Source organism: Chiloscyllium plagiosum, unplaced genomic scaffold (assembly GCF_037043375.1).
Source record: "Chiloscyllium plagiosum isolate Xiang-an unplaced genomic scaffold, Cpla_swu_hap1 HiC_scaffold_25, whole genome shotgun sequence".
Classification (NCBI taxonomy): domain Eukaryota; kingdom Metazoa; phylum Chordata; class Chondrichthyes; order Orectolobiformes; family Hemiscylliidae; genus Chiloscyllium; species Chiloscyllium plagiosum.
The window spans coordinates 40,450,314-40,468,607 of NW_028270163.1; positions in this window are offsets into that span (position 1 = coordinate 40,450,314).

Sequence of the window (18,294 nt, forward strand, 5' to 3'; positions counted from 1 at the left end):
ATTTTCTGCCAATTGACTGGGTCTGTATCACATGAGTAAAGCAACTTGATGTGTGCCATAAATTTCAATTCTCAGCTCCCTGGAAGGAAACATTACAGCAAATGCCTGGAGGATGAGGGAAATCTCCCGATTTCTACATTTAATTCAACCCTTGAAGATGTAGGAAGTTGTTACCTAATTTACACACTTGAATAATAATCATGCTTTTTACACCAAAACCAACTCAGTAGAATAATTACAGATGCCCTTAAAGCTTCTTATAAAACAAAGTCATGTAAATTTTTGTTGACCCTGCTACCAAACTGCAATGACTCAGTGCTGCTCAGTTTGGTTCCACCAAAGCCACTCATCTACAATCATTATTAAAGGCTTGGTCCAAGCATGGAGAAAGAGACTCAATTCCAGAGGCAAGGAGAGAGTGACTATCCCTATCATCAAGGCAGCAGTTGACTGAATGCAGCATCAAGGAACCCCATCAAAATTGAATTCATTAGAGGGAAACTCCATTTCTTGGCGTCATACCTCACACAAAGGAAGGTGGTAGCGGTTGGTGAAATCCAATCATCTCAGCTCCATGACTACACTGTAGGGCTTCCCCAGGGTAATGCTTCAGGCCCAACCATCTTCAGCTGTTTCATCAATGACCTGGCTCAAAAAGAAGTTCAGAAGTGAGATATTAGCTGGTTGTGAACAACTTTGTGGCTCAGTCACAACTCCTCAGAAACTAGAGTAGTCCTGTGCACACATACAACAAGACCTGAACAATAGCCAGGTTTGGGCTGATAAGCACCAAGTAACAGTCATTCCAAAACTGTCAGACAATGATAGTCTCCAACAGAACTCAATCTAATCAGTGTACTGTATACTGTTCTACTGTCCTGCCCACTTGATCAGTTCACTGATCCCTCCTGGAGGAGGCTACTGCATCTATTGCACCTGAAGCGGTCTCCTCTACATCAAGGAGACAGGACGGCAACTTGCGGATCATTTCAGAGAACATCTGTGGGCATCTGCACCAACCAACCCCATCTGCCCCATGGCTAAACACTTCAATCCCCCTCCCACTCCGCTAAGGACATGCAAGTTCTCGGCCTCCTCCATCACCAAACCCTAATCAGCTGATGCCTGGAGGAAGAACACCTCATCATCTGCCTTGGGACCATGCAACCACATGAGATTAATATGGATTTCACCAGTTTCCTCATTGCCCCTCCCTCAAAATGATCCTAGATCCCATCTCCCAACTTGGCAATGCCTTCTTGAAAAGTCCTACCTGTCCATCTTCCTTCCCACCTATCTGCTCCACCCTCCACTCTGACCAATCACCTTCACCCCACCTTCATCTACCTATTGCATTCCCAGCTACCTTCCCCTCTGCACCATACCCCTCCCATTTATCTCTCATCCCCCTTTGCCTACAAGCCTCATTCCTGATGAAGGGCTTGTGCCCTGCTCCGTGGATGCTGCCTGACCTGTTGTGCTTTTACAGCACCACACTCTTTGACTCTGAAATAAAAGACTATCTTCTACATTACAGGCTACGTCCTTGTGCATTTATAGTGCAATGTGTGAATGCGGAAGCTGCAAATTGTTGTGCTCCAGTCCTTGCTCTGGAATGTTGTTGTGCAATGCAAACCCCACGCTTTGAAGTACCTTGTTCTCATTGAAGCTGTGCTGCACGCTGGCTCAGTGGTTAGCACTACTGCCTCACAGCACCTGGTTTCGATTCCAGCCTCAGGTGACTGTCTGTGTGGAATTTGTGCATTCTCCCCGTGTCTGTACAGGTTTCCTGCAGAGTGCTCTGGTTTCAACCCACAATCCACAGATATGCAAGTTAGGTGAATTGACCATGCTAAATTGCCCATAGTGTTCAAGGATGTGTAGGTTAGGTGCATTAGTCAGGGGTAAATTTGGAATGATAGGTTGGGGGAATGGGTCTGGGTGGGTTGCTCTTCAGAGGGTCAGTGTAGACCTGAAGGGCCTGTTTCCATGCTTTACAGATTCTGTGGTGTAACAAGGAAGCACTGAGTAAAATGATTGCTTGAGCCTTAAATTTCATGATGCATTCTCCGATAATGAATGACCCGCTGATGAAGTGGAGACTGAAGTCCGATCGGTGACTTTACTGGAGGTTTGGAGGCAATTAGTGTAATTGCCCTGAGGAACACTCCCAATTCCAAGTGTCTTACTAAATCCCAGAAAAAATACAAAAATATCCTCCTCCCATTTTATGGTGTCAACCATTTTATGTAGTTATTGTTTAATTTACCTTCTATGCAAAATGGTCCACCTATAACTTTATTTCAGTGTGAGTGACTTACAGGCACCACCTGTGATGTATGAGAGTACCCCATGTTCCCTCTGTATTGCTGTTCCAGTGAGCATGGTGACCTTTCAGCCTCTCCCTATTTCGGGTCACTGCATGTGTCAATGTGAGTCCAAAAGGAGCCTATCTCACAGTGTCAGATGTGTGTGTGTTCTTCTGCATAAAATGACCTGGCAGACTACTGGCACTCATGTTGTTACTGGGTCGAAGCAGCAAGAAACAACTCATTCCATCTGATCTCAGAATGTTCTTATACGTTTCACTTCCAGAGTAGTTAGAAGAAGACTAGACATAGCAAAGCATCAAAATTAACAGCCTTCGGCCTGTTCATGCGTTTGCACGATATACAATGAGAAACAAACTGCTCAGTATTGCTCTTATCCTGCAAAATGTTTGGATGCACCCTATTTCAACATCTAGCTTCCACAGTGAACAAATGGCTAGGTCCCTATTTACGGAATTGCCGATGTGATGAATGTGTAAGTGCAGCAATCTCAATATGCACATGGATCAGTGAAGGCAGGCTTGTGGGAAACAGTAGGAGAGAGGGCCCGGCTGATTTCTCAATGAGGTGGATGAGGAATGGAGCTGAGTTGACTGTTCAGTTTCAGAGATGAATTTGAGCACAGGATGTAGCCCATAAAGATGGGAAAGGAAATCCTTCATTGCAGCTGTGGATGTCAAAATAAAATGTATTATCTATGTTCCAGAAATATGCTCACTCAATGAATACATTAACAAAATGTGACAGATAAAACTTTCGATACTGAAGGAAGGATGGTTTACGGAGATATTGTGGGTAAGTGTGAGTGAGCAAGGTGAGTAGCCATGATCAGACTGAATGATGAAACAGGCTCAGAGGAGATCATGTCTGAATCCTGTTTTTTTATTTTTTGTGCTGTTACATCCTTAAAGACCATGAAAACCAACAAAAGGCCTGTTGGAACAAACAGCAGCTTCCTGTCGTGTCAATTCCAGGTCATGCTTTTCCTTTCTGATCAATCTCCTTCCAAAATGATCTGAAGGTCTTTCCTCCACCAGACTGAGATTACCATTTCAAGGTGACGTCATTGGTTTTAATGCTAGATATCTAGTATTTAGGGATGTGGAATCCAGGAGAATAAAGTTTGTGGAGATGCAGTGATAATTTGGAATGAATTTTCCCAGATACCAGCAAACTCTCAATTTTGACAAGATTCATGGAGGGTTTCCCTCTCTGGCCCCCAGTTTATATTCTCATGCAATTCTCCGAAACCTGCCTCATTAATAAAGCTTTGGTACACTCATTGGTATACTCCACCTCCCCTCAGGCAGTGGTACTGGTCGCTGCTGGGACCTCCTGGATCCCTGATATCGGCTCCATCTTTAAAGACCAGCCATGCTCCTGGGAAACACTGGCAGCCCACAGCTCCTCTGCATTGTTCCTATCAATTGCCCAGACATGGAGATTGACACCCTGCTATTACCGACAAGAACCTGGGGGTAATGGTGGATGGGACATGTATACAGTCACTGTCCATGGAGCATGCTCTGAGAAATTGGATTTGGGAGTGTGGTGTTGGAAAAGCACAGCAGGTCAGGCTTCATTCGAGGACCAGTAGAATCAACGTTTCAGGCATAAGCCCTTCATCAGGAATGATGCTTGTGGGCCGGGGGTGCTGAGAGATAAATGGGAGGGGGGGGTGGAGCTGCGGGGAAGGTTGCTGAAATTGCAATAAGTAGATGGAGGTGGGGGGGAAGGTGATAGGTCAGAGAGGAGGGTGGAGCGGATGGATGGGAAAGACGATGGACAGCTCAAGAGTGCCATGCCGAGTTGGAGACTTGGGAGTAGGATAAGGTGGGGGAAGGGAAATGAGGAAACTGTTGGCCCAACCAGTACCCTTCAACTGACATGCTCATCCGCCAAGTTGAACTGGGCCTTACCCTTCTCCTTCCAATTCTCCCACATCCTGCAAAACCTCCTCCTACTGCTCCCTCGACCATGACCTCACCTCCCATCACCAAACCATCACCTCCCCGACCATCCACAGTCTCATCACCTCTGGGGATCTCCCACCGACAGCCTCCAACCTCATCCGCCAACCCCGCACCACTCAATTCTACCTCCTACTGAAGATTCACAAACCTGATTTCCCTAGTTGACCCATTGTCTTAGCCTGCTTCTGTCCCACTGAGCTCACCTCTGCATATCTTGACACCGTCCTGTCCCCCTTAGTCGAGGAACTCCCCACCTACGTTCGGGACACCATCCATGCCATTCACCTCCTCCAAGGTTTTTGTTTCCCCGGCCCCCAACACCTCATCTTCACCATAGATATCCAGTCCCTGTACACATTGCTCCGCCACCACAAAGACCTCCAAGCCCTCCATTTCTCCCTCTCACGTCGTCCCAAATATTACCCTTCCACCGACACCCTCATCCGCCTGGTCCTCAACCTTGACAACTTCTCCTTCCAATCCCCCCACTTCCTCCAAACAAAGGGGAAGCCATGGGCACACTATGGTTCCCAGTTATGTCTGCCTCTTCATTGGGTATGTGGAACAATCCATCTTCCATAGTTTACCTGGCACCATTCCCCACCTTTTCCTCCACTACATCGATGATGGTATCGGCGCTACCTTGTGCTCCCATGAGGATGTTGAACAGTTCATCAACTTCACGAACACCTTCCACCCCGACCATCTCAGACACCACCCTCCCTTCCCTGGACCTCCCCATCTCCATCACCAGTGACTGACTAACCACGGACATCTACTACAAACCCACTGACTCCCACCCTGCCTCCTGTCAAAACTCCATCCCTTATTCTTAATTCCTCTGCCTCCACCACATCTGTTCCCAGGATGACCAATTCCATCTTAGAAAATTCCTGATGGCCTCCTTCTTCAAAGATCACAATTTCCCCTCCCACGTGGTCGAAGATGTCTTTCAACGGATCTTCTCCACTTCCCGCACCTCTGCCCTTGAACCCTACCCCTCCCAAAGCAACACGGACAGAACCCTCCCTTGTCCTCATGTTCCACCCCACCAACCTCGTTATATATCGCATCATCCTCTGCCACTTCTACCACCTACAAACAGACCCCCACCACATGGGATATCTTTCCCTCCCCACTCCTATCAGCGTTCCGGAGAGACCATTCCCTCCGTGACTCCATTGTCAGATCCACGCACCCCCACCAGCCCTCAACCCACTCCTAGCACCTGCCACTGCCACTGCAGGAAGTGCAAAACCTGCATCCACATCTTTCCCCTCACCTCCGTCCAAGCCCCTAAGGATCCTTCCACATCCAACAGAAATTTACCTGTACCTCCACAAATGTCATCTACTGTATCTGTTGTGGTATGGTCTTCTGTACATTGGGGACTTGCAGCTTGTTTCAGACACATGAACCAACCAACCCCACTGCCCTGTGGCGATACACTTCAACTCCCCCTCCCATGCCACCAAGGACATGTAGGTCCTGGGCCTCCTCTATTGCCAAACCCTAACCACCTGCCACCTGGAGGAAGAACGCGTCATCCTCTGCCTTCTGACCCTGCAACCACATGGGATCAATGTGGATTTCACCAGTTTCCTCATTCCCCTCCCCGTCCCTAATCCCAGTCTCAAACCTCCAACTCAGCACTGCCCCCTTGACCTGTCCATTGTCTTTCCCCATATCTGTTCCACCCTCCTCTCTGACCTATCACCTTCCTCCTCCCCCTACCTCCATCTACCTATTGCATTCCCAGGTATCTTCCCACCAGCCCAACACCCTTCCCATTTATTTCTCGGGCCCCTGGACCCACAAGCCTCATTCCTGATGAAGGACTTGTGCCTGAAACGTCGATTCTCCAGTTCCTCGGATGCTGCCTGACCTGCTGTGCTTTTCCAGCACCACATTCTTCGATTCTGATCTCCAGCATCTGCAGTCCTCACTTTCCTCTCTGAGACGTTGGAGCTTGGTGTCCTAGATGGAGGGCCAAAGGAGTAAGTGGTGAGCCGGAGTTCCCATGGAATTGCTCTGACTTTCATGTCAGAAATTGTCACTGTCTGGTTTCTATCCAATGGGTGGCAGAATGGGAACCTGCACAACAATGAGGCAAATATTGATACTACTGTACTTAGAGGTAAGATCCTGTGGAGTGTTACCAAACAAAGAGGGGTGCAGGTTCATAGTGCCTTGAAAATGTTATTTTCTCCTCTGTCCAGCTGTTCATATCCTTCACCCTGGGATGAGGAAGGTCACACAGCTCGGGCAGTGGGACCCTTCATCATCGCTGGGTTTCCCCAAGGAACAGTGTTGCTTTGAGAAAGGCCGATGAGCAACAACAGGCTTGCTCCACTGCATCAATCTCAATCTCCAAGTGAGAGTAGGCCACGTTCTGCAGGTCATTGGCAATATCCTGGAAGCTGTCGTGACTCTTACATTTGAGAGAATTAACAGGCTCCTGAATATTGAAATGTGCTTAAATGTACGAGAGCTTCTGACACAATTACTGTTCCAGGCAGTGAACTTTAGACTCTCAGTTCCATCCAGGGTTGAAAACATTTCTCAACCCTTCCATCTTTTATCTTGAAGCATTGCCCAGATTATTGACGCCTGCACTAATGGAAAAAGTGCCTTCCTAACAGCCCCAAATATGCCCTTCATAATCTTATACACCACCATCAGGTCTCCTCTCACTGCTCCAAGGAAAAACCCCAGTTGCTCCACACTTTCCTCATAACTCCACCCTCCAGCTCAGACAACATCCCAGTAGATTTCCTATCTTGTGTAACCCTATTTACCCCAAAATATGGTGATCGGGGCTGCATGTTATACTCCAGTTCTGGTCTAAACAGTATTTTATACAGTTTCAGCATATCCTCCCTGTTCCTATGCCTCAGTTAACAAATGCAAGCAGTCTTTATGCATTCTTAACCACTTACCTACCTGCCCTGACACCTTAATGGATTGATGGATATATACCCCAGAGTCCCTCTGATCTTCAGTTCATTCCAAGGCTATCAATTCATTGTGCAATTCCTTCACCTGCAAGCTCTTCCCAAGTGCATTACCTCACAATTCTCTGGATTGTGAATTCCAATTACCACAGATCAGCCGGCCAGAGCAGACAGTTAATGCCCTCCTGTAGTTTACTGGTATTCTCTTCACTATTTACTGCACTCCCAATTTGCCTGTTATCTGCAAACTTCTTGCACATATCCCCTGGCATTATGGCCAAATTATTAACGTACATCACAAACAGCAAGCACCCAAGCACTGAGCCCTGCAGAATCCACCTTAAAACAGCCTTTCCTACAGTAGGGTGGGAGGGGGAGTTGAAATGTTGGGCCACTGGACGGTGGGGTTGACTATTGCGGGTGTTCCGGAGATGTTCCTAAAAGCACTCTGCTAGGAGGCGCCCAGTCTCCCCAATGTAGAGGAGACCGCATCGGGAGCAACGGATACAATCAATGATATTGGTGGATGTGCAGGTAAAACATTGGTGGATGTGGAAGGCTCCTTTGGGGCCTTGGATAGAGGTGAGGGAGGAGGTGTGGGCGTAGGTCTTGCTATTCCTGCGGTGGCAGGGATGGTGCCAGGAAGGGAGGGTGGGTTGTTGGGGGGCGTGGAACTGATCAGGTAGTCATGGAGGGAACGGTCTTTGCGGAAAGCAGAAATGGGTGGGGAGGAAATATATCCCTGGTGGTGGGGTCCGTTTGGAGGTGACGGAAATGTCTTCAGATGATGTAATTTGTGCGAAGGTTGGTAGGGTGGAAGGTGAGCACCGGGGGGTTCTATCCTTGTTACGGTTGGAGGGGTGGGGTTTGAGGGTGGAGGGGTGGGATGTGGACGAGATGCGTTGGAAGGCATCTTTAACCACGTGAAAAGGGAAATTGTGATCTCCAAAGAAGGAGGCCATCTGGTGTGTTCTGTGGTGGAATGGTCCTCCTGGGAGCAGATATGGCAGAGGCGGAGGAATTGGGAATACAGGATGGCATTTTTGCAGGTGGTAGGGTGGAAAGAGTTGTAATCCAGATAGCTGTGGGAGTCGGTGAGTTTGTAAAAAAAACTCAGTGTCAAGTCGGTCGACATTAATGGAGATGGAGAGGTCCAGGAAGGGGAGGGATGTGTCAGAGATGGTCCAGGTGAATTTAAGGTCGGGGTGGAATGTGTTGGTGAAGTTGATGAATTGCTCAACCTCCTCGTGGGAGCATGAGGTGGCACCAATGCAGTCATCAATGTAGCGGAGGAAGAGGTGGGGAGTGGTGCCAGTGTAACTACGGAAGATGGACTGTTCTACATAGTCAACAAAGAGACAGGCATAGCTGGAGCCCATACGGGTTCCCATGGCTACCCCTTTGGTCTGGAGGAAGTGGGAGGATTTAAAGGAGAAATTGTTAAGGGTGAGGACCAGTGCAGCCAAACAAATGAGAGTGTCGGTGGAAGGGTACTGTTGGGGACGTCGGGAGAGGAAGAAACGGAGGGCTTGGAGGCTCTGGTCATACCGGATGGAGGTGTAGAGGGATTGGATATCCATGGTGAAGATGACGCGTTGGGGGCTGGGGAAACAGAAGTCTTGGAGGAGGTAGAGGGCGTGGTTGGTGTCTCGAACATATGTACCACGGTGTGCTGTCAGCAAACTTGTAGATGATGTTCGTTCGGAATTTGGTAACCCAGTCATGGGTGTACAGGGAATACAGTAGGGGGCTGAGAATGAATCCTTGGGAGGCTCCAGTGTTGAGTGTTATCGTGGAGCAGGTGCAGTTGGCTGTCTTCACCGATTGCGGTCTATGGACAAGGAAGCTGAGAATCCAGTTGCAGAGGGCGGGGACGAGGCCTAAGTTTTGGAATTTTGAGATCCGTCTGGAGGGGATAATGGTGTTGAAGGCAGAGCTGTGGTGAAAAAGCAAGGGCCTGATATAGATGTCTTCATTGTCCCGATGCTCCAGGGATGAGTGCAGGGATAGGAAAATGGCATCGAAGAGTGCGGTGATGGAAAAACACAGTCAGTCAGGCAGCATTCTATGAGCAGGAGAGTTGACATTTTGGGCATAAGCCTCTCATCAGGCTCATTCCTGACAAAGAGCTTATGCCTGAAACGTCAACTGTCCTGCTTCTCGGATGCTGCCCGACAAGCTGTGCTTTTCCAGCATCACACTCTTTGATTCTGATCTCTAGCAATTGCAGTCCTCACTTTCTCCTAGTTAGGGAAATGGTGTCTGCAGTGGAGCTGTTACATTGGTAGGCAAATTGCAGGGGATTGAGGCAGGCTGGGAGACTGGAGTGATGTGGGCTCTGACCAGCCTCCCAAAGCACTTCCTGGGTCTGGAGGTCAGAGCCATTGAACTGTAGTCATTAAGGTATGTTACATGTGCTTTCTGAGGTACTGGGACAATGGTGGTCTTTTTGAAGCGGTGGGGACTTTGCTTGTAATAGGGTGAGGTTGAAGATGTCAGTGAATACCTTCACCTATGGGTCCGCACAGGATCTGAGTGCTCATCCAAAGAAACCGTCCAGGCCTGTCACTTTCCTTGGGTTGACTCCCAGATCTGATGTCTGCAGCAGAGACAGTGGGCACAGGTGGGTGCAAGGCTGTCAGGGCAGGTGACACGGCACCATTGGCATTCTGCTCAAACTGAGCACAGAAAGCATTGAGCACACCAGAGAGGTCTGTGTCACTGTGTCAATGCCTGAATAATTATTTTCTCCACTATTTATAGACAGATCGAAACATGCTGATCAAAGCTCAGTTACCTTTTGCATTGCCAGCAAAAGGTTCATTCATATCAAAGTTATTAGAAGGTTTTAAATGATGAAGAGGTAAAGTTTAAAATGTGATGCCTCGGTTTTACCTGTAGAGACTGGATTTGAGTGGGACATGAAATCTTCTTTCTCTGAATTGAATTTGGACCCAGTTCCTAATGGCGTCAAGGCCAGCACACAAACTAGCTGTGGCTCAGTGGTTGCCGCTGCTGCATCACGGTGCCGGGTTCGATTCCATCCCCGGGTGATTATCTGTGTGCCATTTATACTTTCACCCCATGTCTGCGTGGGTTTCCTCCGGATGTTCCAGTTTCCTCCCACAAATCAAAGATGTGCAGGTTAGGTGGATTAGCCATGCTAAATTGTCGTGTAGTGTCCAGGGAGGTGTACGCTTGGTGGATGAGCCATGGGATATGTAGCGTTCCAGAAAGTGAGTGTAGATTCGATGGGCTGAATGGCTTGCTTCCAGACTGAAGGGATTCTTTGAAAATGAGATCCATCTGTAAGTTAGTTGAAATTGATACTCATGTGACCAGTGGAAAGCACCAGTTGACTAAGGTTTGAAACGTTTGGCTGAATATTAAATTTTCTGACTGAGTTTAAGTTTTGTCAGGTTTTTCCAAGACTTGATCAGAATGAGGCAGGGTATGTTCTCTTGCTCTATCTGACCAAACTCGCCTCATGAATTATGCATCTGCCATATGGTGTTTGCCAAGTCTATCCTATGCCCCACCTTTACCAAACGCTCTTCCCCCAACATCTCGCCGCTCAGTAGATATTCCAGAATTCGCTGGCATCCCTTGTACCTGCACCAGTGTTTGAAGTGGTTTCTGCACCTGGACAAACACTGTCAGCGCAGCACTGCCCTGCACAGCTCCTGCCATTTGCCCTGGATGTGGCAGTCAGGGGGGCAACGGGTGCCCTGCTTTGTGGGCAGACACCTGGATGCCCTTCCAGATTGGCAGGTGAGGAGGCAGGACTTCCTCCTCCCCTGGGACCAGTCGTGTTGGTCACGTTACCAGGCCATGCCAGCCTGGGCTGAGGTTGCCATGCATATTAAATCAATGTCATTCATCTGGTGCAATGCTCGCCACTGTAGGGAGGAGGACAATGACCTTCTCTATTCCACCAGGGTACGATCTCCCATCTTCTCTCCAATGCCTCACATTCAGTCTATCTCTGTGATTGTATCCACCTCCCACCAAGGGTCATGCTCTATCACTCTCCCTATCAGCAGCAGCATCTTCCCCATTCGCTCTCAACCACTCTAAATCCTGACACCATTAATCCTGCATGTCCTCTGTTCTGCCTATCACTCACCGAGGACACCTCCCACATGGCAAATACTGATAGCTGTGCCACCCACTTTCATCTCCTGTAATTCCCATCTCTCCCTCATTGTGTGAGAGAAAGCACTCACAATTTGACAGAAAGAGGCAGAATGGGTGGATGGCTTCCTGTAATTTGGCTCTTCATGCCTGTGTGAGGTGAGGGTCCTGAATCTGCCCCACTCTGATCAGGGCCTGGGCTGGTACGAGAGGCTGCCCTTCACTTACTGTGCTAACAATCCCCCAGTGAAGGCTATCCCCCTTAACCTGACTGAGACCTACTCACCATTAGGAAAAGCGTCCATCCTTTGTGTCTGTGCTGAACAGCACAGCAAGACAGCAGCAACATGACCCTGGTATCTCATGCTGAGGTGACAAAGTGCGAGAGGGCTCAGTGAGACAAAGCAGGAATGCAGTGAGCACCCAGGTCGAGGAAGATTCAGTGTGAGCTATGGCAGTGAGCCCATTGATGCAGACTGTTTCAGTCCAAAAGCTGGCTGAAGGTGCCTGGGCGCACAGTGTCATTGCCGTAGCATTACAATGTTCATTGTTGGTGCAGCCTCAGGCCCAGCATTGGAATACAGAAACATCCTGGAGTGAATCTGAGACCAGCCATGATGACCCGAAGAGGCTGGCACATGTCAAGTGCCAATCAGCGCTGATGAAGGTTTTACGTGGCTGTTGCCCATGGAGTGAGCACTGAAATGTTGGTGCCCAGTTTCCCAGATGGAGGTTGTTTGAAGCAAATGGAGAGCTGGGTCTGCCCAAGGTCTCACTCTGGTTTCCTTGTCACATTTTCCTGCTGTCTAGTTTGTTGGGTGAGGTTGGTGAGCTGGGAGGCTAAATATTAATGAGGCACATTGGGCTGTTTACAAGGCATTTGACAAGAAATATTCAGTGCCAAGTAGCAACCCAAGAGAAACATGCTATCCTCTGGTGAGAAACATAAAAGATGGTGTATTGTGCTCCTGACATTGAGATGGGTCTCAGTGCCCTTGTTTCTGGATTAGTGTGCTGGAAGAGCACAGCAGTTGTGCCACACATCTCGCCATCACCCACATTGTTCAAACCCCGATGTGATTCCGCTCACTATTACTGACTCTCGCTGGATCATGCTCTCAATACCCTGCGAGAAGTACCTGTCAGGAACAAGTTGAAGCTTTTGGAAACAGCAGAGACTGATGACACTGCCAGTTCGCAAGGCGGCCAGGTCTGTCAATCAAAAGTTGGCACAGAGACAGAGCGGAAGAGTCGGACATCACACAGAGCCGTGGTAATAGGGGACTCCATCGTGAGAGGAACTGAGCGGGGTTTTTGTGGCAGCAGACGGGATTTAAGGATGGTGTGTTGCCTTCCTGGTGCCAGGGTTAAAGACATCGCGGACAGAGTGCAGGAAATCCTCAAGGATGAAGGTGTAGAGCCAGAGGTGGTGGTACATGTCGGCACAAATGATGTCGGGAAGAAGAGGAGGAACATACTACAGCGGGACTTCGGAGAACTAGGAAGAAGGCTGAAAAGCAGGACGTCCAATGTGGTTATCTCCGGTTTGCTTCCAGTTCCTCGGGCTGGTGTGGCCAGAAACAGGGAGATAATGGACTTGAACGTGTGGTTGGGGAACTGGTGCAGGAAGCAAGGATTTAAGTTCTTGGATCACTGGGGTATATTTTGTGGTAAGCATAAATTCTACATGAGAGACGGTTTGCACCTTAATAGGTTAGGGACCAGCATTCTGGCAGGCAGGTTTTCTACTGCAACACCGCTACATTTAAACTAAGTAGCGGGGGGGAGGGGACAAACTGGATGTTTAAAAAAGAAATTGAAGGAAAAGTTAGAACAAGAGAAGTCAAGAAAGACAACTGTATCAATGAGGCAGAAAACTCGGAAAGGGATCATGATGTAAGGTTGAGTGAAATAGGAGTTGATGGGAAGGGTGAGGGCAGTAACAAATTAAAAATACTATATATGAATGCACGAAGCATTAGACATAAGATGGATGAGCTTGAGGCTCTTTTGGAAATTAGCAGATACGATATTGTGGGGATAACTGAGATGTGGCTTCAAGTGGACAGGGCCTGGGAAATGAATATTCAAGGCTACACGTGCTATCGTAAGGACAGACTGACGGGCAGAGGGGGTGGGGCGGCCTTGTTGGTAAGGGAGGATATTCAGTCCCTTGCACGGGGGGACCTAGAGATTCCTGAAGAAGGGCTTATGCCCGAAACGTCGATTCTCCTGTTCCCTGGATGCTGCCTGACCTGCTGTGCTTTTCCAGCAACACATTTTTAGCTCTGATCTCCAGCATCTGCAGACCTCACTTTCTCCCCGGGGGGACCTAGAGTCAAGGGATGTAGAGTCAGTGTGGATAGAGCTGCGAAATACTAAGGGTAAAAAGACCCTCTTGGGAGTCATCTACAGGCCCATAAACATTAGTCTGGATGTCAGATGTAAGATGAATCAGGAGCTGAAATTGGCCTGTCGCAAAGATGTTACTACAGTTGTTATGGGGGATTTTAACATGCAGGTAGACTGGGAGAATCAGGATGGTATTGGACCTCAAGAAAGAGACTTTGTGGACTGCCTCAGAGATGGATTCTTAGAGCAGCTGGTGCTGGAGCCGACCAGGGAGAAGGCAATTCCGGATCTGGTATTGTGTAACGAACCAGAATTGATCAGGGACCTCGAAGTGAAGGAAGTAGTGACCATAATACATTAAGCTTCAATCTGCAATTTGAGAGGGAGAGGGTACAGTCGGAAGTGACAGTACTTCTGTTGAATAAAGGGAACTATGGAGCTATGAGGGAGGAGCTGGCCAAAGTTCAATGGTGCAATACCTTAGCAGGGATGACCGTGGAGGAACAATGGTGGATATTTCTGTGTATAATGCAGAAGTTGCAGGATCAGTTCATTCCTAAAAGGAAGAAAGATCCCAGGAGGAGGCATGGGTGGCCGTGGCTGATGAGGGAAGTTAAGAAACATATAAAGTTAAAAGAGAAAAAGTATAACATAGCAAAGATAAGTGGGAAAACTGAGGACTGGGAAGCTTTTAAAGAGCAACACAGGATTACTAAGAAGGAAATACGCAGAGGAAAAATGAGGTACGAAGGTAAACTGGCCAATAATATAAAGGAGGATAGTAAAAGCTTTCTAAGGTATGTGAAAGGCAAAAAAATGGTTAGGACTAAAATTGGGCCCTTGAAGACAGAAACAGGGGAATATATTACGGGGAACAAAGAAATGGCAGAAGAATTAAATGGGTACTTCAGATCTGTGTTCACTGGGGAAGACACAAGCAATCTCCCTGAGGTAACAGTGGCTGAAGGACCTGAACTTAAGGGAATCTATATTTGCCAGGATTTGGTGTTGGAGAGACTGTTAGGTCTGAAAGTTGATAAGTCTCCGGGGCCTGATGGCCTACATCCCAGGGTACTGAAGGAGGTGGCTCGGGAAATCGTGGATGCGTTGGTGATTATTTTCCAGAGTTCGATAGATTCGGGGTTGGTTCCTGAGGATTGGAGGGTGGCTAATGTTATACCACTTTTTAAGAAAGGTGGGAGAGAGAAGGCAGGAAATTATAGACCAGTTAGTCTGACCTCAGTGGTGGGAAAGATGCTGGAGTCTATTATAAAGGATGAAATTACGGCACATCTGGATAGTAGTAACAGGATAGGACAGAGTCAGCATGGATTTATGAAGGGGAAATCATGCTTGACTAATCTTCTTGAATTTTTTGAGGATGTAACTCTGAAGATGGACGAGGGAGATCCAGTAGATGTAGTGTACCTGGACTTTCAGAAAACTTTTGATAAAGTCCCACACAGGAGGTTAGTGAGTAAAATTAGGGCGCATGGTATTCGGGGCAAAGTACTAGATTGGATTGAAAATTGGTTGGCTGACAGGAAACAAAGAGTAGTGATAAACGGCTCCATTTCGGAATGGCAGGCAGTGACCAGTGGGGTACCACAGGGATCAGTACTGGACCGCAGCTTTTTACAACATATGTGAATGATATAGAAGATGGTATCAGCAATAACATTAGCAAATTTGCTGATGATACAAAGCTGGGTGGCAGGGTGAAATGTGATGAGGATGTTAGGAGATTACAGGGTGACCTGGACAAGTTAGGTGAGTGGGCAGATGCATGGCAGATGCAGTTTAATGTGGATAAATGTATGGTTATCCACTTTGGTGGCAAGAACAGGAAGGCAGATTACTACCTCAATGGAATCAATTTAGGTAAAGGGGCAGTACAAAGAGATCTGGGTGTTCTTGTACACCAGTCAATGAAGGTAAGCATGCAGGTACAGTAGGTAGTGAAGAAAGCTAATAGCATGCTGGCCTTCATAACAAGAGGAATTTAATATAGAAGCAAGGAGGCGCTTCTGCAGCTGTATAGGGCCCTGGTGAGACCACACCTGGAGTACTGTGTGCAGTTCTGGTCTCCAAATGTGAGGAAAGACATTCTGGCTATTGAGGGAGTGCAGCATAGGTTCACGAGGCCAATTCCTGGAATGGCAGGATTACCTTACACTGAAAGACTGAAGCGACTGGGCTTGTCTACCCTTGAGTTTAGAAGACTGAGAGGGGATCTGATTGAGACATATAAGATTATTAAAGGATTAGACACTCTGGCGGCAGGAAACATGTTTCCGCTGATGGGTGAGTGCCGAACCAGAGGACACAGCTTAAAAATACAGGGTAGACCATTTAGGACAGAGATGAGAAACTTCACCCAGAGAGTGGTGGCTGTGTGGAATGCTCTGCCCCAGAGGGCAGTGGAGGCCCAGTGTCTGGATTCATTTAAGAAAGAGTTTGATAGAGAAAGATAGTGGAATCAAGGGTTATGGAGATAAGGCAGGAACAGGATACTAATTAGGAATGATCAGCCATGATCATATTGAATGGTGGTGCAGGCTCGAAGGGCTGAATGGCCTACTCCTGCACCTATTGTCTAATGTCTATTGTCTAATTTGTTTCCTCTTTTTGTTTATGATGATAACCATCTGGTTTATCTGCCCAAGCTCAGCACAGGCTGTTTCCCTCTGATTGGGGTCAGGGTTGATATTGGGACACTCTGAGTTCTGCTAACATTATTGCACCATGATGCAAGAGAAACCCTCACTGCAGCCGGACAGACCCTCCCTTCAGTACAGTCTGACATCGAACCCACTCCTCAGTCTCCCTGCACCACCCGGTCACATTTATTACAACCTCACTGAAGGCTCTCGTACTAAACTAAAACTGTCTTCTTCACTGAGATGTGAATTTGGTTATAACAAAATCGGCCGATCGTGTTTCCACATAAATCGTCTTTTCACGCTTGGGATTAGCCAGTGCCTGTTCTCTGCATTACCTCCAGTGTTTCCCTCACCATGATCATCTATTCCCTCTCCAAATCCACAGCTGCTATTGTCACTCCATGTCATGGATTTATATATCATGCAAACATGATATAAATTCTGTGGGGCATTCAGTCCTTCAAGCCTGTTCTGTATTTCAATTTCACCTGTCCAGTCATTGAACAATATATGTAATGCAGAGAAAGTTGGGAGAATCATATGGCATCAGTAATAAGGTGATTCCGAACACCAAACAGGAAGTCCCATTTTCCAACAAGAATTGAATAATAAGCTGTGAGCTGCCGGTGTTTACTAGGAGCACAGCTGGCCTGTAAAGATGGAGTCAATATCAGGGACCTAGGAGGTTCCAGCAGTGACCAGTATCACTACCTGAGGGGAGTTAGGGAATATGTAATGTAACAAGGATATAATGTAACAGTATACAATAATTAGGTTGTGTTTTGATTTTGTTTAGATTAGGCTTGGCCCACAGAAAAGGCTTCCAATCCATCAATCTACAGGTGAGAGTAGGCCACGTGTTGAAGGCCTGTGGCAATACCCTGGAAGCTGTCATGACTCTTAATGTTTGAGAGAATTAACAAGTTCCTGCCTCCTGTTGAGGTCCTTAGTCCAAGGGGCTGAGATGCATGCGCAGTAACAGAGTGAGTGGTGGTTCTCTCGGTGTGAGGTAAGAGAGAAGATGGTGGCATTTACCCTTGCAGACCACAGAAGACTATTGACCTTCCCTCTACATTGCTGGGGGCTCCTTTCACCCAGGTTACAGCATTGACCCGGGCTGTGATGTATGTCCAGGCTGGCTGTGTCTGGGGGCATGGGTATCTTGTGGTGATTGGATTGAGAAAGGACTGCCCCCAACCCCCCCAACCCCCACCCACTCCAGCACTCCATCCATCAACACTTCCAGGTCCCTAGTCATGAAGTGGAGAACAAGATTTCCTTTCCTGCAGGCCATATGCTAATGATAATGGTCAAGCACCACAGTGTGAGGGTGGGTTTCTGGCTTGCGGGGCTGGAAGGAGAGTGCAGTTAGAATTTCAATATAGGCTTAGAGACATTTACAGCACAGAAAGAAAGTATTCCCCATCACATCAGAGACGATCCCGAAACCTAAAGCTACAGTAATCTAATTTTCAAGCTTTGGGCACATCGTCTTCGAGACTATGGCAATGCAAGTGAATATTGAAGTGTGCTTAAATGTACGAGAGCTTCTGACACAATTACTGTTTCAGGCAGTGGGTTTTAGACTCTCAGTTCTATCCAGGGGTGAAAACGATTCTCTACTCTTCTACCCTTTATCTTGAAGCATTGCCCCTGATTATTGGCCCCTCTACAATTGAAGAATGTGCCTTGCTAACAGTCCAACTATGCCCTTCATAATCTTATACACCACCATCAGGTCTCCTCTCACTGCTCCAAGGAAAAACCCCAGTTGCTCCACACTTTCCTCATAGCTCCCACCCTCCAGCTCAGACAACATCCCAGGAGATTTCCTTTGCGCTCTATCTTGTGTAATCTTATTTAGCCCATAATGTGATGATCGGGGCTG